At 49.4% G+C, this 21,888-nt stretch overlaps 1 pseudogene; it reads right to left on the bottom strand.

Annotated features, from left to right (window-relative positions):
• The window catches only part of LOC124076906 (E3 ubiquitin-protein ligase RNF213-like), a 94,930-nt pseudogene extending 84,152 nt beyond the window's left edge, over window positions 1-10,778 (bottom strand).
• Between the last annotated feature and the right edge of the window lie 11,110 nt (window positions 10,779-21,888).

The following is a 21,888-nucleotide window of genomic DNA, read 5'->3' as shown; positions in this document are numbered from 1 at the left end:
CGGCCAAGAAGAGGAAAAGAGAGTGTGAAACCCCAACCTGGCCAGCCCACCTCCCCTGCAAACCCCACAGCTGGACTTGTCACAGGGGCCCTCAACAGGTGTGGACAGCATCCCTGTGCCTGGGCGGGGCAGCCTGGTACCTTGAGGGGATGGCCTGAGTGCTGGCCTTCTGGGTCTTCTGCTCCTTCTCCTTTGTCATAGCAGCTGTGTCATTTTTGTCACTCCCTTCTGGCTTCCTCAAGTCTTTGGGTTCTGAGCTGTTTTCACCTGGTTTTTCTCCAGGAGCAGCCAACCCGCCCTTGGTCTCACCCTCCTGAAACGAGCAACCAAGCCCCAGCCTGAAAGGCTGCCCCTCAGCCATGCATCTCACAGCAGCCCAGGTGGACTGTCCAGTCCTTCCAGTCTACTACCATGGCCTCTGAGGACCCTTCCCCAACCTTGCCTGGGCCCTCCTCCCTCTCTCACTACTGGGCACACTAGTTCCTTCCCTTGAGAACAGGCTGCCACAAGATAACCCCAGGCCTTAGCACGCCAATCCTTTCATCTGAATGTGTCCCCAGGGACCCCAAAGCTCACCCCTCATTCCCTCTAGCCTCTGCTCCCCCAGCACCTCCCTGGAAGCCTCAGCCAGCTTCCCTGGCTGAGGGGCCACCTTCCCTCATGGCACCAACCATCGCATTCCTGGGGACCCTCCTGGTACCAACCATGCTCTTTTTCCCAGCTGATTTCCTGTTGCCTGGCTTGGCCTCAGTCTTCCCCCATCAAGAATGAGAGCTCCTTAAAGGAAGGCTTGGTCTCCTTTGCACTGTCCCTAGCTCTCCATAACGTGCCACACAATCAGACTGAAGATGGGCTAGTGACTGGCTATAGCAGAAGGGGCCGGGAAGGCCAAGCAGTGTCCCCCAGCCCAGCCTGGAGAGAAACTTGTACCTGGCACTGTTCCTTGGAAGCAGGGGGACTTGCTGGCAGCTCATTTGCTGCAACTGAACCTTATCTTTCATTTGTTTCCCAGTCCAGTTAACTGGAATATCTGGCTCAGCTGTAGCATGAACTCCCTGGAGGAAATAAAGACCCCAGACTCCTGGGGTCTGAGCCACAGAGACAAATGGAAAGGCTGCTCTGCCCCAACGGCTTAAGATCAGCTTTGGCCTTAATGCCGAGTGTAGGGTCAATAGTCCCGTCTTGCCTCCACAGCTGCCCTCCCAGATAGGGAAGTAACGTCTCACCCACATGGCATACCAAAGGTGCTAGGGCCAGTCCCATGCCCCTGACCACCACTCACTATACTCACCCCAGAGGCTGGGACATCCACGTGCTGCCTGGCCCTCTGTGCTTCTTTCTGAGGCTCAGAATCCCCTTTGGACTCAGGCAGTGGGAGCCCCTGGGCAGCATCTTCAGGCTTAGGGTGGGCTTTGCAGGTAGATGTGGGTGGCCCAGACACCTCCTGAGAGAGGCCCCTGGCCCCAGAGGGCGTGGAAGTGTGGAGATCCATTTCTTCAATGTGGTCCTGTGGTGCTGGCCTGCTCTGAGCCACATCTCCTGTGGCTGCACCCCTGCACTGGCCAGCTGGACCAGCATGCGGGGCTTGGCTTTGGGCCAGGGCTGGGTTCTGGGACCAGGGGTGTGAAGGTGAATTTGGACTCTGGGGAATGGAAGGCGATGGGGCCAAGGAACCCTGCTCTGAGGAAGCAGTGGTGTCCTGATTCTTCCTCCTTTTCTTTCTTTTGTTCTAAACAGGAGAGACATACCAATTTTACTTCTTAGGTTTACTACAACTTGCCCCACGTTTCCCTCCCATTTTTGTGTCCCAATTTCTCTGGTACAGCAAGCTTAGCTCTGCTGAACCACTTACATTGGTCATTCCTGCAACTTCTTTATCATGGGTGGAACTGAATTAAGAAACCAAGGGTGGGGGGTAGGGGAACCAAGGGGCAAGAGGCCAGGCAGAGCCTTGCATAAAGGGGCTGGGGGTGTCACTACAAGATCGCTCTTGGACACTACAACATTCATGGACTGTTCACGTGACACTCTTCGTAGTATGTGTCACAAGCAAGAAAACCAGAATAAAGGTGAGAAGACTGCAGAGTGTGGAGGAGCAGTAAGACTGCTCCTGAGCTCTTGAAGGCTCAGGCAGCTACCAGGCAAGGCTCCTGCCTTGGAAACCAGTAACACAGCTTGTGAGGAGCAGGCCACTGGGACCCTGGCCCCAAGGGCTATGATGCTCTAGAGGAGGTGTCAATGGGCCACTGAAAGCAAGTGGTTCGTACATCCTGAGTCCTGGCTGTATGTGGGGACACCCTGCCACCCCAGACAGCTGGGGGTGAACCTGCACCTGCCCTAGACCCTCACTCCTTGCATTAAGCCATCAAGAAAAGGGAAGAACTTGGGTACATCTGTGCCTAGGATGTGTGGCCTTCTTCTGAGTCACTATGCAGCTTCCCCAAGAATCCTAGCTGACCTTCCTGCAGAACTGCTCAGATGCCCACGAAATCCCTCCAGGTACCCAGAGCACTCCTAGCCTGACTCATGCTCTTGACTGGGCTCATGAGAGTCAGCGCCCAGTGTATGTGCAATAGAAAGACAGGGCTTAAGAGACTTTTTTCTTTTTATGGTGCTGAGGATGGGACCCAGGACTTTGCACAAGAAAAAAAGATTTAAGACAGAAACTTCTCCATCTTCCAAGAGCAACCAAATCACCCAAGACATTGTTAACATGTGCAGTGACTCAGCATTCTGGGTGGGCTCCAGGGTACTCATTTCCACAGGCTCCTTGGAGGCCTATGCTGCCCGCTCAGGCCCAGTCATGAGCATGAGAGAGTGCAGTCACTGGTGGTCTTCTCCATGACACCTCAGGGTCAGTAGGAAGCCTCTGAGACTGCTGGACAGGTCTGGGGTCTCCTGACCTTAATGGTGTATGTCAGCATCTTAATGGTTCCAAGAAATTGCTGAAAACTACCACATCAAAGCAGTGTAGGCTCCGGGAGGGACACACTCCCTAAGCCCTTCCCAGAGACCCTGAAATGTCAGTGCTTAATCCAAGTGGTGCTGCCTCCATACTGAGCCACTGAGTGATATGGGCCTCTGTGAGGCACAAGGACCATGAGGGCATGAGGGCAAAACAGGGTCCTGTCCCACGATGCTGACAGCATCATGAGGCAGGCTAAGACACATCAAGAGACATGCCAAGGACAAATCCAGCCAAGAGGGCACGGTGGGAGGTCAGAGGCCACTCTGACTCATAGGCTTTCTGGAGAAGGTGGCAAGAGGCTGAGTCTGAAAGATGCAGAACCTCTAATCCAACCTGCTCTGCTTGGCAAGGACTCACAGGTCTTTGTGCACAAACATGAGCCCTGCCTCCTAAGGCTCCTGCTCACCCAGAATGAAAGACAAAATCCAGCACACAAAGACCCCATGAGGCTCAGGCTGCTCACTGCCCTCACCCAGTGCAAGCAGCAGCTCTGGAGGTGAGTGAGGCCTGGACACAGGCAGTGACTCTGGCAGCACCTGGGGGCAGCACTGAGTGCAGAACAACTGAACCAGGACACCTCTGGGTGGGACACAGGTACATGAGAGTTGGGAGCCAGGGTGAGTGAGGACAGGTGGGCTTGGGAAAGGCACTCCGCCAGCTCAGCCAACACCTGCAGTAGGCCTCTGCCTTAGGACAGGTGGAGCATCAAGGCTGAGGTGATAGAGCAGGGAATGGGCAGAAGTGCAGAGGGGCTAAGACCCAGGATGTGGTCCACATAAGAAATGGAGAGACTTCAATGTCACCAAGGGGGTACAGCATCAGGGATGGGGACAGGCCAGCAACACAGACAGGGATGGCTAGTCCTCATGCAAGTGGGCAGTGGGATATAAATGCCAAGAGGACGTGGGCAGTGAAGCTCCCTATGGAGGCCCAAGGGAAAGAGGCTGACAGGTGGGTGCTACATGCTTCCAAGCCCCCAGGGCCAGCTGGCTCATCCCTGTAGCAGATAAGGGCTGTGGGGAGCCAGGGGCAGGCTGCAATGAGGACAGTGAGGTCTCGCCCCTGGAAGCTGCTTGACACACATCCTTCCAGCAACCTGGCTACCAGAGCTTTGCTGTGGGAGGGCCTCCTGGCACAGCCACAGGGACATCCACCTGACACACCTTTCCATGATATTCTCCAATTCCATCCATTTTCCTGAAAATGCCATAATTTTATTCTCTTTTAATGCTGAGTAGTATTCCAGTGTGTATAAGTACCACAGTTTCTTTATCCATTCATATGTTGAAGGGCATCAAGTTTGATTCCACAGTTTAGCTATTGTGAATTGAGCTGCTATGAACATTGATGTAGCTGTGTCACTGTAGTATGCTGATTTTAAGTCCTTTGGGTATAGAGCAAGGAGTGAGATAACTGGGTCATTTCCCTCTGTTCTGAAGGAGCATCCTTTGTTCCCTGGATGAAGCACTGAGGCAGGGAACTGTGGATGCCATGTGACCAAGGAATGGGATGGTCCAGAGCACTAGAGACAGTGGCCAGGAGGGTAAGGAGGCAGTGCAGACAGGCAGAGCCACACCTGCACTTCAGGGCTACCAGCTGGGTGCCTAGATTGATCTTGCCTACAGCCTCAGGATTCATCGGTGATATGAGCAATAAATTGAACATAACCAATGTGAGTTGCATTTTTGGTAATTTGGAAACAAAACATTTCTAATGGTTTGAATAATCAAATCTCAGATTAGGTTATTTTCTTCTTACAGAAGTGAAAACTAAGTCCAGGTAACTAATGTCCTAACTGCCAGGATGAAATGGATGCTGGGGTCTTGTAGATACCTGCAGGTCACCACATGGCACAGAGGACCCTCCAGGCCCATCAGAGCACACACCCTGCTTCAACCTTAGAACAGCTGCTAGCTGCCCTCTAGGAGGGGAGTGGTCAGCAGGGAGACACTCAGCAGCAGGACCTTAAGAGGGCAGGCACCCTGGGTTGGGGCTTGCAGGTGCCCTGAAGAGGGCCTGGCTGTACCCTCCATGACAAAGTGGTGTGGAGACTGCAGGAAATGCAGAGGTGGCCCAGGGAAGACCCTTGGAAGGACCCCAACCAGTTCCTGGAGGACAATGCCAGGGAAGTTGGTCAATGACAGCCCCCTGTGTACCCACACCCTTTTGGCCATACCTGGACAGCAGCAGGCCACTCATTTCCAATACAAACACAGCCCAAATCCCTGATGGACAAAACTGCAGAAGCTCAGGTGCCCCTGGAGGAAGGTCCATACCGGTCTTCCAAACTCACCAGGGCCCAGCCCGACTCATGTGTGAAACAATGTGTGACCATGGTACTCAGGACAAACCATAGCCCTCCATGAGTGACCGCATCCCCCTGCAGGGGTGAAGAGGCTCTGCTTTCCTCATATGCATGGCACCTTCATTACACAAGTGAGCTTCTTGTGTTGTAGTGAACCTGGAACACACCCAGCCAATGCTCTGGAAAATGACAGGGCAGGATCTGAACCCCAAGGAGCAGACATCAAGCTCAGTAGGGTACACACCATACCACTGGTGTCTCAAGCACAGCCTGCTGATGGGCCTGTGCCCAACTTGGATGCCACCTGGCTGGTAAGTAGACCCCTGGGTGGCCTGTGGATGTCAAGGGAGAGACTTCCACAAGAAATAGAAGCTGGGAGTCAGGGTGAGCAGGCAGGATGTGCAGCACAGAACAGAAAGATGGCACCCCCAAAATGACCTGCCACAAGGCCCAAAACCTGAATGGTGCTGCTGCCTCACAAATAGCCCAGTTCCCAGCTCAGCCCTCTCAGTGGAGGCGTGAGGGTGACCAGCTATTCCAGGGCTGGCGGGAGGCTCTGCAGCCAGAAACACAGACTACTTGCTCATCGTCCGCAGTGAAGGTGTCCAAGACCTCGCCCAGAGCAGCCCCCTCCATTCTCCTCTTGCTGGGAAGGCGCTGGGCAGCTGCCTGCTCACCAGGTACATCCTCTATGGCATCTACAGAAGGTCCAGAGGCCACCACCTGTTGAGACATGACCCCTTCAGACAGCGCAGGGTCACCCACATACCCTGGAGCCCTGCCTCAGCCAGGCCCAATTAGGGAAACCTCATGGAGCAGGGAAAACAACACAGAGCCCAAGGCAGCTGAGGCCAATAGGAAGGGGGATGCAGGTGGGCAAATCAGGTCCTGGTCCCCTGGAGCATCCACCTGAACACCTGGGCCCCTGCTTCCAACAAATACAGCTGCAGAGGCACCAGAGGGGGCAGGTCATTCCAGGCACCCAACACTCAGCCAAGCACAGCCTTCAGAGCCTCCGGAGGCCAGGTGTGCCTCCACCAGGAAGCCTCTGTCAAATCATACCAGCAAAAGGCTGAGGAAGGGAAGCCACTGAGGGCCTAGGGCCACTTGGAGCCTCCCACCTGACCCACTCAGGCCCCTGCTAGGTCGCTTCCTTGCTGCCGGAAGAACAAATCTCTGAGCCTCTGGAAGGATGCAGAGCCAGCAAGCAGAAGCCCACAAGCCAGCATCTGGTGGCCACTGAAAAAAGGGCCAGAAGGAGGCTGGCCACCTCCCCATGGCCCTGTGGACCATAGCACTCTCTTGGGCAGGTGGTAGGACATGCTCAGTTCTGCTGGGGAGGGCTGGGAAGTGGCTGGTGACTTCATCCTGGCTTCTGAGGTCCAGGCCACCCCCAGGCTCTGCCCACCTCCTGGGAACATCAGGTCTTAGCTCGGAGACCTTCTCTCAACAGCAATACCAGCTCAGGTGAAGCATGATGCAGGCTCACTGTGGGACTGGGAAGCCACTGCCCAGAGACACTTACCGTGCTCACCTGTGCACTTAACTCCCAGTTTCTTTCAGTTGCAGCTTCTGCACCTTCAGGCATGTGTTTTAAATAAATCTCCTATGACAACACCACACACAGTGTGAAAATCATACAAAAATAGACAGTTTGGAGTGGTTTTGCTGCTGTTTTGTAGTGCTGGGGCTGGAACCCAGGGACTCACACATGCTGGCAAGTGCTCCACACGGAGCCACACCCCTGCCCCAAACATTTGAAAGTAAATACTCAACAATGTCGTCAATCACTACCTGTACTACGCTCCCACTTCATCACCCCAAAAGCAACAAATCTCACAGTGCCCCCAACCCCTGCCAATTCTGAGCTACTCATCTCTCTGGATGAGCTTGTTCTGCATGTTTCCTATAATAGGCCTCACACAGTTTGTGCCTTGCACCTCGGGTTCCTTCTTGTAGCACTGCGTTTCTGAGGTCCACCCTCCTTACAGTTTGGATATGTACCCTTCCTTCTTTATTATGGCTGACTGATATTCCACCGAGTGTATACAGCCTAAGTAGTTTACCTGCTGTTCACCCGCTGAGGACAACCTGGGTTGCTGTGCCACTGGACTGCCATGGCTCTGCTGCTCTGAATGTGCAGACAGGCATTTGTTCAAACACCTGTTCTCTTTTCTCTTGGATGAATACTTAGTGGAACTGCTGGGTCATATGGCATTCTGAATTTAACTTTCTGATAAGCTGCCACACTCCTTTACAGAGTAGCTGTAGAACTTCACATTCCCCCCAGCATGACACCACAGCTCCAACTTCTCCACCTCCTCACCGACCCCTGTGAATTGACACTTCTTATCACAGCTATCCTAGTGTGTTTTAGGTGGTGTGTCAAGAGGTTTTGCATTGCACTTAACCACCAATGGGTGCTGATGCCTTTCACAGGCTTCTTGGCCTCTTGTATGTTTTCTTTGGAGAAAAGCTTTTGCAACCCAGGTGTGGCAGTGCATAATTGTTATTGCAGCTGCTCCAGAGGCTGAGGCAAGAGGATCTCAAGTTCAAGGCCAGCCTGGGTGATTTAGTGAGACCATCTCCAAATAAAATAAGGACTAGGATGCTGTTCAGTGGTAGTGTTGGTCTAGCATGCAGGAGGCCCTGGATTCAATTCCCAGTATGAAGAAAAAAGGGAGGGGAAGGCAGTCTGCTTCAGGCAAATCTTTTGTCCAGAATTAAGTTGGACTGTCTTTTTGTTGTTGAGTCATGAGTTCTTTATGTATCATGGATACTAAACCCTTATCTGATACATGATTTACAAATACCTCTCCATTCCATTGGTTGCCTTTTCAGTTTTTCTTCTCCTCCTCTAAATGAAAAAAGTTTAAATTTTGATAAAGTCCAATTTTTCTACTTTTTCCTTTTGTTTCTAGTGCTTTCGATGCCACAATTAAGTAAGTTTTGTTAAACATTTGGTGACCAAATGCCAACTCTATGATATTCCCTCAAATTGAGTTTTATTTCTATAAAGTCATCAGTAATGTCTTCACCTTCATTTCTACTTTAGTTTCTTTCACACCTTTTAAAAATATATGCTTTATTTGTTTGTTTGTTTATTTATTTTCATGTGGTGTTGAGGATGGAACCCATGTGCTAGGCAAGGGCTCTACCCCAGTCTGGAATCTTTGCTCATTGGTGTTTTGCAATTGCACACATTGATGGTGTTTGTTGTTGCATGTTGGTGCATGCAATACACAATGTAACAATACCATTTGGCCAGGATTCCTCCCCAGCAGTTCCCCTCCTCCCCACCTCCCACCTGCACCTTCTTTTCTCCCACTGTTCTCCCTTTCCTTGTCATGGTGTCTGTCCCCACCTTCCTTTCCCTTTTTGTTCTATAGCTTCCATATAAGAGATAAAATATAGGACCCTTGACCTTCTGAGTTCTTTACATATTATCTCCTTTTTTTTAATTAGTCTAAAAGTTTATGGATCTTGTTGGTCTTTTGAAAGACTCAACCTTTTGATTCATTGGTTTTTCTCTGTTGCTCTTCTATTCTCTCCTTTTCAAAAAATCTCTGCTCTAATGTTTAGTATTTCCTTCCTTCTTTGTCTTTGGGTTTAGTTTCCTCACCTTTTCCTAGTTTCTTAAGGTATGAAGTTGAGATTGGACACAGGGCTCTTGTCCTCAATTGTTCTCTTTTTTCATTTTTTTTTTTTTTTTTTTTTTTTGCGACAGGGTCTTACTAAGCTGCTGAGGCTGGCCTTGAACTTTGGATCCTCCTGCCTGGGCCTCCTGGTCACTGAGATTACAGGCATGTACCATTGAGCACAGCTATGGTATCTGGCTATTACTCATTTTTTTCTTCCACAAAGATTCTTCAATTTACTCTATGAATGTTTAAAAAGAACCTTGTCCTGCTGTGCAATGCAACATTTTTAATTGTCATGCCCTAAGTGTCTCTGTGGTGACTCTCACTGGAAGTTTCAGCCAAGCCTTCAGTATCCCTCAAAATCCAGGTTTGGGTGGCCTTCCCTGCTGAGGAAGAGGTGACTCCAGGGAAAGGACACAACCATACACCACACACACACACCTCTTTCCTCACAGACAGGCCTTGCACCCTGGCACACATGCACAAATCAACACTCACCTCACACACACTACATACACCAGACACTACACACATATACCTTCCCCTGCAGGCATCACATATATTGCACCCCAGTATGTCACTGCCACACTCCGAACCACAGAGCACCCTCTGCAAGGAACCTCACAAACCAGACCCAGCCCAGGAACAGAAAGCCCCAATCCCCTCCATGCCCAGGAGGAAGCCTGGGAGCAGGTGCCACACTCCGGGTGTCTGTGAGCTGGAGCTGAGTCAGGGAGCACACCTAGTGCTCCTGAACGCCTGCAGGGAGATCCCTCTCAGAAACTTCCTGGGGCTCCAGTGGGTTCCTTTACCAAACAATAATTCCCCAGTGCCTGACAACTCCCAGAGGCCAATGGGACCTCACTCTGAGGAAGAGCACCTGCCAACCTGGGAGCACCCACACACAGGCCCTGCAGCACAGTAGAGGTGCACCCAGCCCCATACCTCGACACATAGACCCAGAGGATAGTGGGACCCACTCATGGCCCAGCCACAGCTCCTCAGACACCCATATTTGGTCTAGGGCTGGGAAAGAAAGGTGGAGACCCAGGGCCTGAAGCCCGTAGACTCCTGTGGGGATGGACCAGACACTGGGGCAGCCAGGCCACTGCCCATGTGGTAGCACTTCTAGGGCCAGCTGGACTGCAGTGCAGTAAGTTTGCAGGGAAAAAGTCGGGCAGCAGGGGACACATGGAGGCAGTGAGGGTGACTCAGACAGCCCAGCTTAGCCACCAGGGAAACAGAGCAGGGGCAGGGATGGGTGGAGGCAGCATGGCTCACTCACTCTTTGGATGGTCCAGGACCCTTCATCGGAACTGGGCTCAGCTGCATTTTCCTGCCAATCACTGGAGCCTGGGGACAAGCACAGGTCCCCATCTTCCTTCAGCACTTCCCTGCATTCCATCTCTTCCTTCAGGGATTAGGCCACCAAGGAGTTATTGTTCTCAGAATCTACACAGGCAGATGAAGGACAGGTCAAATCATGGAAAAGGCAGGGAGCACCAGAAGGCCACACTGGGACAACCCCTGCAAGATCAGCCCTATCCTCCCGCAAGACCCTGGTGTGGTTTCTGAACTGCTTGAGGAAAGTGCCCCCTGGGAAGAGTTCTGTGGGGGGAGGGTCAGGCCTCTCTGAGGCTGCAAGCTGGCCCTGCTCCCATCTGCCTGGAAGGCACAGATGCCCACACTCTCCACTTACCCCAGTGCCTCTTGGGATTTGCCTGGTCCTGGGGCTGTAGGAGGCAGCCTCTCTTCACACTGACTACAGAACTTGGAGGCCTCCTGGCAGGAGATGTGCTGTCTCTGGCTGGGGGATCCTCTAGCCCAGTGTCCCTTCCCCTGCAGGTCTGAAAGAGAAGCAAGAGTTCCCAAGGCAGCAGCTATAAACTGTGCCTCCTGTCATGTGACCACAGTCCCATTTAAGTTTCATTTTGTGAGAAAGTGAGATTGCTGTAGCCAGAAAGTTCCCCGGGCCAATGGAAATCTAGCAGCAGTTTGACTCCTGTGGTTGCTCATGGTCATTGCCCAATCCCAAGTCCCACTCTGCCCTGGATCCCCTTCCATCCAGAAGCCCCCTTCTGTCTCGGCCATCACCCAAGGAGGCTAAGACTGCAGCTCAGACTGCAGGCCAGACCAGCTTTCCAGACAACCACTGAGAACTTGGGGCAGGTGGGCAGGGAACTCAGGTGGACCTTCAGCTATGGAAGAACCTTGGCCTAACACAGATGACCCCTAGGCAGCCTGCAAAGCTGCTTGGAAAGCGAGCCTTTCTCCTAAAAGTCACTACAGCGGTTACAGAGGCGGAGCCGCGGGTCCCAGATCCCACGTCCCGCTGCGCTAAGCGCTCTAGCTGCAGCTTTTCACCCCAGCTGTGCTGTCTGGGGGCTCCCGCAGACCCCCGGGCTGGAGCGGGACACAGGTAGGTGGACTGTCCTCCAGGGATGTCGCACCCTACCCAGGAAAGGCCTGCAGCCCCACCGCCTGCAGCCGGAGAGCTGGGGTCGGGACAGCGCTGAACCGCAGCCCAGCGAAACCCAAACTTTGAACTAGCAGGAGGAGGCGGCCTGCGCTTAAGGACGCAACACTGCCCCAGGGCCTCCTCACCACCCGGCCTTGCACCCCGACCCGTGGGACCTTAAGCACCCACTAGACAGCACCCAGCCCAGCGAGACTCATAACCCGCACCTGCATCCCGCATCACCTTCTCTAGAGGTCTCTGGCGCCCAGGAGACCTATATTCCGCCTCCCCGCGCCCTACGCAATGGAATGCGGTATCCAAGGAGTGAATCCTTGCCACAGGGACCCTTGGCACCCACAAGACCTGCAGCACCCCGCATGTCTGAATCCTGCCCAGGGAGATCCTGCCACCTATCCGCTGTCACCTACAGCGCAAAGAGCCTAGCCGCGGTCCCGCGCTCTTTTCATCCACAGGTCACATGCCCCGCGGCGCCTCCTCTCAGCCAGCCTCCTAGCCACCGCTGGGTATGTAGGGATGTGGCAGGAATTCCCCACCACGTGATTCCCCCAGAGGACCTGGCACCCTCCCAGATCACCGCTCCTCCCCCCCCCCCCCCCAGGCGTCCCCTGCCCTGCCGCTTTGCGCCTGACAGGTAATGGAGGAGGCTCTGATCCTGATTTCCCCCCGCTCGGGGTCACCGAATCCTCCTCACACCCACCACCGAGGGCAAGGAGAGCCTTGGGATCTTCCCATCTCAGCCTCCAGAGTGGCTGGGATTACAGGTGTGGCCCCTGTGCCCAGGATGAGTCATATTCTTTTAGTGTTGGTTGCCATCCCCTAACAGAATTGCATGGCCAGCTAGTGGGTCACTGTCCTCCTTCACAGGGAACTTATGATGCTAATTCATTTATTTCTTAAATGTGAACTTCAGAGACATCAGAGAAATTCAAGTGGGGGCTGCTGAGAATTCTCACCTCAACAAAACCAGTGAGAAAACTTGCAAAAAAAAAAAAAAAAAAAAGGCCCAATCAGCTTTTTAAGAATTCTGGAAATTAGGAAAAAAAAAAAAACAACAACACTACATTTTATTGGTGTGTGTTAATTATACAGGATGATGAATATCATAGGGGTGTATTTGTACCTACAGGGAAATATAATTTGGCCCACTTCATCTCTAGTATCTTCCCACTCCTTCCCATGCTCCTTCCTCCTGATTCCCTCTCTATGCTAAATGTTTCCTTCAACTCTCCCTCTTAAAATCTTAGCTTGCTCTTATCTCTACAGTCCTTCAGGGCCACATAGAATAATACTGAAAGTTTCATAAGAAGTCTGGAAATTAACCAGTGGAGACAGCAATCTGGGAGCATTTATTTAAGAAAAATGGTGGAGCTTTGTAAGGATAGTGACTTCTGTAGCATTTTGACTTGGCTCATCCCTGCTACCCCCTCCAATTCTGTGGCATCCTTGAAAACAGGGAGGTGTACTTCCTCTGTGGAGTTCCTGGAAGGCATCCCTCCTTAGCAAGGCTGGATTTCTTTGACCTGTCATCCCTGGAAAAAGAGGACAATGAAACACCATGTCCCTTAAGTCTCCCTCTCTGTTCACAAGAACCTAGCCATGTCAAGGCACTAATTAGAGAGCATAGCTGGGCCAGAATGTCCACAGTACACATTGTCCCATAGACACTGGCGTTCTCTCACACTTGCTGGGAATCAGGGCAAGTTAGTGTTACCTGTAGAAAGCTACTTTTGTGTGTGCTCACCAAGTTCTTTTGTGTGTGCTCACCAAGTTCTCTGGGTACTTTGGGTGGGACAAAGCTAGCTAAGCTGATCTGCTGGTAACCCCCACAACCCCTCCCTGGGGAAACTAGTGCAGATTAGAGCACACTGGAGAGGGAAAGGCACTGTGGGGATGGAACACTATTCCCTGGAGAAGCACAAAGTCCCACCCCTCCCCTGTTCTCCATGGGACCTTCTGTAGCACTTCTTAGGAAACCTGTCTCAATGCCCAACTTTGGGTGTCTGCCCTGGGGTCTTGGCCACCTGTCCCACTGCCCTGACCCAGCTGGGCTGTCGACAGCATAATCTGATTTGATTCATCTAGTATTAAAAAAGCATTTCCCCTTCAGGGTCATTTGTTGAAAACTTTGAAATGCACTAATTTACCCTCACTGCTGCCTGAATGTAGAAAACGGGGTGAAGGCTGGGGTGCAGCTGAGCTGATATATCTGGGCTGTGCATTTGCTAGAACTGTGGGTGCCTGGGAGAGGCCAGAATCTGAGGTAGCTGTATAATGGTGATAGAGCTCTATTTTGGTGTAATGAAAATGGCTCAGAACTAGACAGAGTGGGTGGCTGGGCAACATTGTGAGCTGAAGTTCCCCGACTATCACTTAAAAGGATTAATTTTAAGCCATGCACAATGGTGCATACTGATAATCCCAGCTAGTAAGGAGGCTAGATGAGCTAATGGTAGAGCACTTGCCTGGCACACAAGAGGCCCTCGTTCCATTCCCTGCATCACAGAAAAGGGGGGAGGCAATTTTATAAAATGTGATTTCACCTCCATCAAAATTCTACAGCTATTGAGTCAGGCACAGGAGGCTGAGGCCGGGGGACAGTTTGAGGCTAGGAGTTCAAGGCCAGCTGGGGCAATATAGAGACCATCTATTGAAAAAAAAAGCCAGGTACAGTGGTGCACTCCTGTAATCCCAGCAGCTGGGGAGGCTGAGGCAGGAGGATCACAAGTTCAAAGCCAGCCTCAGCAATTTAGCAAGATCCTAAGCAACTTAGTAAGATCCCTTCTGAAAATAAAAAATAAAAAGGACTGGGGGTTGAGGATGTGGCTTAGTAGTAGAGCATCCCAGGGTTCAATTCCTGGTACCAAAAAAGAATAATAATTATTATTATTTAAAAAATAGTTATACATGCCTGCATGCATATAAGGTGTGTGCCCCTGATATGACCCATGACCCTCCTGGCTCCTGTCTCCTTCTCGGCTCCAGCAGCCAGACTCTACTCCACACCTCCTGCCCTCCCCCCAATGGTCAATGACCTTAAAGCAGGGCAGAGCCCTGGATGTCTGAGCTGTATCCTGAGTGTGCTGGGCTTATATTTTACATCCTGATCTGTTTGCATCAACAGTGGTGTCTTCCTGTAGGTCTGGGCTTCTGTCTCTTCTTACAAGGACACTGCTCATATTAAACTTAGGGCCTATCCTGGACCACTACAATATAATCAGAATTAAATTAATTACATCTGGGACTGGGGTTGTGGATCAGCAGTAGAGCACTTATGGGAAGGGCATTGGGTTCTATCCTCAGCTTCACATAAAAATAAAATAAAGGTATTGTGTCCAACTACAATTAAAACAAAATTAAAAAAAAAAAAAAACAAACTAATTGCATCTGCAAAGACTCCATTTCCAAGTAAGGCCATATTCATAGCCACATGGAGTTAGGAACCCCACTCACCTGCAGATGGGGCCAGATTCATCTCACGGCAAGCAGTAGGTTCATGAGCCTTTTCCAGGAGTCTTCTGGAAAACCCATCTGCCTGGCACTGCACAAATTCACATGATGGGGTAAACTTCATCCATGGGCATTTGCTAATTCATAGCAAATGATGTATGAGAATGTAGGTCACAGAGCACCATGAATGGAGCACATGGAGCCAGCAGTGTGCCCACATGCTGACAGATGCATGAATCCCAGGGAGTAGGAAGTTCTGGGTGATCATCAGAGTGGAAAGAGGCTAGGGAAGTGGTTTTCTGCATTTTTTACAATAGGCATTTATGATTTTTACAAAAACGCCAAAGCTATTGCTTCAATTAAAAAAAAAAAACAGAATCACTTTTAAACAGAGTTGAAGTCATTTGGTTCACCTTGGTGTCCTCCCCAGCCACAGCATGGATGCTGCATCAAGATCTGATGTCGCTGAGTCTCCTACCTGGCTAGAGCTCATTGTAGGTCCAGGCAGGTTCTGGGTAGAGCATGCCTTTCCCACCAAGCTGCGAAACCCTCTTCCTTCCTCTGTCACCTGATCTGTCATTTTGGTGGGCTCTTGCCAAGCCACTCTCCTAAAAAGCTCTATGCCCAGGGGACAGGCAGAAGGTTTTTCCAGTTGTCCTAAAGAACACCAGAGTTATACCTGGCCTCCCCATGGGCTCCCTCTTCTTCTGGGGTCATCTCACAGCCTTTTCTCTGCCCCATCAGGCCAGCATGTCTATCATATGGCATCCAGTATCAAATCACAGTGACAGGGAACTTCTGGGAGAATCTTCAACATTAGACACCCATTGAGGGCCTTTAGACACAAGAGAGCAGGGCACGCTTTGTGTTCTGAGACAGAGTCTTCACAGATTTTGTAGGGCTAAGTCTCTTGCTGAAGTTATTTCTCTGCAAAAGATATAAGTTTTTCAAGCTCTAAAAAAGCAGAAGTAAGAACTGAAGAGACAATTCTCAGAATAAGATATACAATCGGCTAACAAATATATGAACAAGTGTTCCCCAACATCTCTAGCAATTTGAGAAATGCCAACCAAAACTACTCTAAGATCTCATCTCCCTCCAATCCAAATGGCAATTATCAAGAATACAAGCAATAATAAGTGATGGTGAGAATGTGGTGAAAACAGTTATACTCATACATTGCTGGTAGGACTGCAAATTGGTGCAACCACTATGGAGATTCCTTAGAAACTTGGAATCGAACCACCATTTGACCCAGTTATCCTACTTCTTGGTCTACTGCCGCAGTCTGGCTGGGCACAAAATAACCGAGCCACCACGAGGCACTTGTAGGTTCAAACAGGAACTCCCTTATTGCCGGAACTCCACCAGCACTCCACGCGCACTCCCCGGGGAACTCTCTCAGCTCTCCACCGGGCTCCACGAACTCCATGGGAACCCAACGGGAACTCAATGGGAAACTCCCCAGAACTGAAAAATAGCGGGCGCCCAAGGCAGCAGGAGCCGCCCTATTGCCGGACAGCAGGGGTCCATATACAACTGAATACACAGCCTGCCCCAATCCAGCATCATCCAGTCACAGCAATTATACACAGCCTAACTTAATTATCATCATCTTAATGGCTCGCTGCCATCACCTCTCAACCACTCCTTCTGTGGCTCTCAACAGTCTACACCCAAAAGATTTAAAATCAGCATATTATAGTGACACAGCAGCTCAATTCACAATAGCTAAACTGTGGAACCAACCTAGATGCCCTTCAACAGATGAATGGATAAAGAAACTGTAAAATATACATAAAATGGAATATTACTTAGCATTAAAAGAGAACAAGACCATGGCATTTGCCAGTAAATGGATGGAGTTAGAGAATATCATGCTAAGCAAAGTAAGCCAATCCCAAAAAATCAAAGGCTGAATGTTGTTCCTGATAAGTGGATGCTGGTCCATAATGGGGGTGGTGTGAAAAGAATGGAGGAACTTTGAGTAAAGGGAAGGGAGGGAAGAGGGAGGGCATGGGAACAGAAAAGATGGTGGAATGAGATGAACATCATTATCCTAGGTACATACATGACTGCACATATGGTGTAACTCTACATCGTATACAACCAGAGAAATGAAAAGTTGTGCTCCATTTGTGTACAATGAATTGAAATGCATTCTGCTGTCATGTATACCTAGTTAGAACAAATAAAAAAAATAAATTCAGAAAGATTCTAATAACAACCTAATAATGCACTTCAAGGCCCTATAAAAAAAAGGAACAAAATGATTTCTAAATCAGTAAAAGGAAATAAATAATTAACGAAGAAATAGAAAATAAAAATACAAAGGATTAAGGAAAGAAAGAGTTGGCTCTTCAAAATGTTAAACAAGACTGATAAACCCTCATTCTAACTAACCAAAAGAAAGAGATGACTCAGATTAATAAAATTGGAGATGAAAAAGGAGATAACAAACATCTCTGAAATCTAAAGGATCATTATGGACTTTTTTTGAAAACTTATATTCTAATAAATTAAAAAATATAGAAAAAAAGTTCAAATTTTTAGACATATAAAACCTACTACAGTTGAACCAAGAGCATATGGCAAACCTATACAGACCATTAAAAACTAATGATATTGAAGCTGTAATAACAAGCTTTCCAACAAAGTAAAGAGCAGATCCTATTGTATTCTCAATTGAGTTTACCAGACCTTTAAAGGAGAATTAATGTCCCTAGTTTTCAGCTTATTCTAGGAAAAAGAGAGAGAGGGAACACCACAATGTGCTGAAAAAAATTTACGGTTTCACAGAAGTGAAAATCCTCACAGAAGTATAATTAAAGAGTTTGCCAAAGGTTAATGGCAACAATGGAGAATGACAAAATACTAATGAACAGGCCACAAATGCGAAGCCATGTCTGCTTTCCCCTTCAGAGACAAGAAGGAAGGTGACCCAGAAATGAGCAAGGTCTGTAGCAATGGAGGAATACCTGCCCAACAGGAGCTGTGGCCACAAGTAGAAGTACTTCTTCCAAGTAGTAGGAATGGTGCTCAGTGATAGAATAATTGACTAGCATGTGAGGGGTTCTGGATTTAATATCCAGGGCAAGGAAAGGCTTGAGTAGAGTGGGTAAAATGGAGAAATTTGTGAAGATTTTGACATTGTTCTAATCTTGTCTTTACCATATTTTTTGAATGCTAAGCAAAAATTATTCTAAAGATGCAAGAGACTCATGATAGTATTCATTGAGAATGGATTATCATACGAATGTACAACTTTAGAATCTCTTTTTTTGGATATATTTGTTATTTGCAATTGAATCAAAAATTCTACTTTATATCACATTCAGGGACAGCTGGGTATAACCCAAAATACCATGCAGGAAAATGGATCTGTTCAAATTAGAAGTAGGCAGGTCCTTCAGGTATTCTGAGCACTTGAAATATACTATTAAGTATAAAATTTGATGATACATATGGTAATATGATTGTGCTATTCAATAATCTACAGATATTAAGTATGCTGCTTAATATTATAAAAATCAAGATTTCTTCATTTTGCTAGGGTAAAAGAAATTGAAGTTAAAGGGTAAAAGTTAAAGTGCAAAAGACCGGGCATTGTAAAGTTCCTAAGCTGAAAGGCCTGAGTTAAAAAGTGAAGGACTAGGTATTGTTAAGTTCCTATGCTACATGCAAAACCTGAAATTCCTGTAGCTGTTAAGACAATGCTTGGAACCACCCAGTAAATATTTCCCCTGACTGCCTGGTTGTTTAATAACTTAAGGGGTCTGTGCGATCTTGCACGTAGGCATCACAGGGCCTAAACCAATCAGTTTGAATGTGTACCCCGCTTTAGAACTGACCTATCACCCCCGCCCGACCTGTTCCCGCCAATGTATGTACTAATCAAGTCTAAGAATTGTTGTTTGATTTTCCCGCGGTGTATGATGATTTGTTAAAGGAAACTGTGATGTATGTAAAGTCCCCGCCCTCCCCAAGAAGTGTACTTAAGCAGTGCTCAGCTCCTGCTCTGGGCTGTTCTCCCTTCTTGAGTGAGCACGGAGCCCCAGCATGCTGGAATCTCAATAAACCCCACTTGCTGTTGCATGAGTCGCGGTCCCTTGGTGGTCTCTTCCTCTGACGCTTCGCGGGACCCTTACACTGTTACAATATACATTTTCCTCTCAGGGGTACAAATATGTAGCATCATACAGTTTACTCAAAATAAACATATTCAGCCATTAAAAAATAAACAGCAACCACAAAGAATGAAGGGAACATAATGGGGACAGGAATAGGAAAGAGAGTGAAATGAATCTGACATTATTTTTCTATACACATATATAAATACACCACAATAAATCTCCATATAAAATACAAATTCAAGACTCAGATCTTAACTAGTGTAAGACATATGTCATTTGTATAAATATGTCAAATAAACTCTACTGTCATGTATAAGTAAAAAGAAAAAAATAAATATGACAAAAAGCAGAAGTAAGGGTGCCTCAGTTTGTTCAATGAAATTAAAGGCTGGCCTTTAGGGTCTAGTGCCAGGAAGGGGTCGGCCATCTGGGTCAGCATCACTAGCTCTGGTGGGCTCTGCCTGAGGCTCTGAGCAGGTCATCCTCCTGTGTAGTCCATCTCTCTGCTGGGTACTGCTGGCTTCCTGCAGTTGTGCCAGGTTCTCTTACCCTTTGGTCCTCTGCATTTGAATGGCTTCTAGTTACAAACCTGAGGAATCTCACAGAGAATGCACTGAGCCCAGAAAGTCAGACACAAAAACAATCTTTATTTTTCTTTTTTGCAGTGCTGGAATCTAGGTGTTAAGCACACTAGTCAAGTGCTCTACCCCTGAGCCATGTTCCCAGCCCTTTTTCACATTTTACTTTGAGACAGGATCTATATGTTGCTGAGCCTGGCCTTGACCTTGCACTCTTCCTGTGTTAGCCTTCTGAGTTGCTGGGATAATAGCTGTGTGCCGCCATGCTGGCTTTAACAGTGGTTCTTTCTAAGGGTGAAGGCCTGAGAAGACTTTCTAGGAGTGATATGTTATCTTGATTGGTAGATGCACAATCAAGTAGAGATATTTAAGGTATTTCTTTGTATTTAAAGATTACCACAAATACACACAAATATTTAAAACATCTGCAGAGAAGGAAGATACAAGGTTCCACCCGTGCCCCTAGGGCCCTCCCCTTTCCCAGAGTTTCTGGCTGTTCCGATCATGTCCTGTCCTGTCTTGATCCCTAAGAGTGTGGACATGCTGGACTGTCCAGCTCACTGGAGAATGTCCTCTGCACCCACCTGCCTCCTCGAGGATATAGAAGTACTGAAACCCCTTTTAGGTCAGCAGCCGGTAGAGCACCCGTAAACAGATGTGCTCCAGTCCAGGGCACAAGCCCACCTGCCCAACACACAGGGTAGGCAGCCAGGACATAGATAGGTGGAAGGAGGGCAGCCTGCCTGGGGATCTGCTGCCAGGGGAGAGATCTCTATATGAATGGTCTCTAAAGACCACCAGGAGGAGTGCTGTGCATAAACCACCAAGAATGTGACAACCATGAGCCATGAACATGGCTCTGGAGCCAGATGTCCTCAGTGCTGAATATAGTCTGGCTGCAGACATGGATTGATACTGATAGCAGGGGAGTGGCCCCTGGAGGACAGGCAGAGGTGAAGGTTAGGCTTTCAGGAACCAGGTCAGAGGAAAGGGGTCAGGCCATGCCTACCTGTAGACCCACAAAGACCAGAGCAGCACCCTTCCTGTGGAAGTCCTCCAGGAGTTCACCGAGCTCTAGCACCATGGTGTAGTCGATGCTGTAGATGTGTGCACTCCAGGACTGCTCAGAGCTATGGGGATCCTGGCGGACAGTCCACTCTGTCACACCTAGTGAGAATGTCAGGGTGGCAGGACCCACATGGCAGGGGGAGCCACACTTGGGGCACTGTGGTCCTTGCTGAAGCAGACAGCAGGGTGTTCTGGGGTCCAGTGCCCACTGCAGATCTGTGTGTCAACCTCACAATTGTGCAAGCAGGTAAGTGTCTCCCTAATGGCTGGGGCTGGTCCTTTGGTCCTGAAAGCTAGGGCAGGAGAACAAAGAGTAGTGGAATAGAGGGCAGTGGGAACTCACAGTGACCTCAGCCCAGCCACATACCTTCCAAGACCTGGTTCAGTATCATCTCCCACAGGGCCTCAATGTCAGAGAAGTGCAGGCCACTGATTGGCTGCAAGAAAAGGACTGGCTCCTCTGACACCTTGGAAGGCAGAGGGAAAAGATTGAGTCCTGGAGGCAGGTTGGACACAGCCTCTGTCAGGCCTTGCCAGTCCCAAGCAGGAAGCCCATGTTGAGCCCAGGGTGCTGGAGGAACAGAAGGGGGCACTGGCAGGAGGCCAGGCACTGTGGAGACTGCTATAGTGCATGACCAAAGGACATCATATTCAGCCGAGACTGAAATCACCCATGAACTCAAACACCAGGACAGCCAGGCCAAGGAGTCCCACCATTGAGTGCCCACCCCTGATCTACACCTGGGTCTTGGGCCTGGCTATGGAGTGCAGGAGGATAAGCAAGGACACCAGAATCCCATCCAGCCTGCTGTACTGGTCCTACCAGAAACACAGCAGGAACCAAATGCAGAGAGGTAGCAGGTCCAGCCCTGGGAGAAAAGTCTGCTGAGAGGCGCCTCTCCTCCCTGGCTTCCCACTACCACCTGAGCCCAATGCACCCTGCAGTCAGCAGGACAGCCTTCTGGTCCTCACACATGAAGCAATGGTGGTCATGGATCCAAAGCAGCCCCAGGGGCTCCCGTTTATGGAGCCTCAGGGGCAGCAGCCACAGGCCACACCTGGTACATTTGCCTTGGAGAGAGGAAGACCTTCTTGTGCCTGAGGTTCATGCAGGACATGCCTGGGCCTTCCCTCAGGGGACCTCAGAGGGAGGAGAGCATTGGAGCTATCAAAAGGCTCAGGATAGAGGTGTGTGGGTACCACAAACCCCCAGACTCATAGGTTTCCTTTGCTGATGAGATGTTCTGAGGTCAAAGTGCAGCCATAAAG

This window comes from Marmota monax, unplaced genomic scaffold (assembly GCF_021218885.2).
Source record: "Marmota monax isolate L192 unplaced genomic scaffold, Marmota_monax_Labrador192_F-V1.1 WCK01_AAM20220418_F8-fsc00497, whole genome shotgun sequence".
Taxonomy (NCBI): domain Eukaryota; kingdom Metazoa; phylum Chordata; class Mammalia; order Rodentia; family Sciuridae; genus Marmota; species Marmota monax.
Note: the sequence above shows the minus strand (reverse complement) of the source record. Positions and strands in the feature narration are given on the sequence as shown.